Source organism: Streptopelia decaocto, assembly GCF_964273445.1.
Source record: "Streptopelia decaocto genome assembly, chromosome: 22".
Lineage (NCBI taxonomy): Eukaryota > Metazoa > Chordata > Aves > Columbiformes > Columbidae > Streptopelia > Streptopelia decaocto.
In genome coordinates this window covers 1,718,391-1,719,605 of record NC_138677.1, presented here as the reverse complement: position 1 = coordinate 1,719,605, position 1,215 = coordinate 1,718,391, and the positions used below count along the sequence as shown (strand labels likewise).

The following is a 1,215-nucleotide window of genomic DNA, read 5'->3' as shown; positions in this document are numbered from 1 at the left end:
TTCCAAGGTCTTGGGAGTTTCATGGCAAAAGTACTTGCCAGCATCTTTAGCAGGGGCGACATCTGCTGCCACAGTAGCGGCTGGTAATGCAGGAGAGGTCAAAGCCCCCAGAGTTGATGGGAACTCCCTCACAGCTGAGGATGCTGCCAACAGCAGCAGAGGTGGAGGAGCCCACAACGGTGTTCTGAGGGAAGGAGCTGAGGATGGGGCCAGGCAGGGTCACAATCACTGCAGAGGGCTGGATGACAACATTGGAGTTCTGGCACTGCCTGACACAGGGCTCATTGCAGCTGTTGGCCAGCGGGGTTGGGCCACAGGGCTGGCAGGGCACGCACGGGTTGCAGCAGGACATGTCTCTGGGACAGAGGCTCACCTGGGTGAGAGGGCGGGTGGAAAGAGAACATGAGGAATTGATCATGAGAAGCAGCACTGCACCCAACCGCAGTGGAGTCAAGACACCTCCTGGCCCAACATACACTGCCCAGATCAAATCCCAGGAGCCACCATCATCAAGTCCCAGCATCTCTCTGCAGAAGACCTTCTCTCCCCCTCCTCTCTCCCATGGAAAATGTCTCTCACCCTAGGGCCAGAACAGACCCTGTCAGCTGAGACACACATAGAGGAAAGACACTTGATCCAGAAGGAGGACAAGAAGAGGCTTCACACTCACCTGATTCCCGAGGAGAAGGAGGCGAGAGAAGTGGATGAGAGAGCAGAGAATTGGGCTGCCTTTTATAGGACTCCTGCACTGCCTCAGGCCCAGGCTCCCTTTGTGGAAGTAATAATTTTCTGACAAGCTCATGATGAATGTAAAATACACCAGCTAATGGTATGGGCTGTGACCTGGTTTCCTGCACTGCCGCGTTTTCATTTCCTGGCATCTGCTACGTACTTTCCTATATGAAATTTTGTTCTGTGAGTGTCAGGATTAAAGGCCTGAGGATTTCCAGCTTGGACTCATGGCACTATGTATATCTTTATAGTTCATGCCCATTGCCTCGCAGATGCTTCTTTTGAAGATCGGATGAGAAATCCTGGGATTTCCGGGGCAAGGATGAATCATTGTGTTCAGAAGACAGGGACTAAGAGCCAGAGGGGTCCAGTGGAGGCAGGCGGTGTCAGCCTGGGGAACTCTGGTGGGTTATTTCGTATGGTCTTACTGACAGGAAGGGTCCCAGCTGCTCCAAGCCCTGCAATCCTTGACTTTTCCCAAGG

At 53.2% G+C, this 1,215-nt stretch overlaps 1 pseudogene across 1 annotated transcript; it reads right to left on the bottom strand.

Annotated features, from left to right (window-relative positions):
* Positions 1 to 46: 46 nt before the first annotated feature.
* LOC309449200 (feather keratin Cos1-1/Cos1-3/Cos2-1-like) lies at positions 47 to 802 on the bottom strand (annotated as a pseudogene). Its single transcript has 2 exons — positions 667 to 802; positions 47 to 368 (listed from the first exon to the last, which is right to left on the bottom strand). The product of its transcript is annotated as a feather keratin Cos1-1/Cos1-3/Cos2-1-like (transcript).
* Positions 803 to 1,215: the final 413 nt, after the last annotated feature.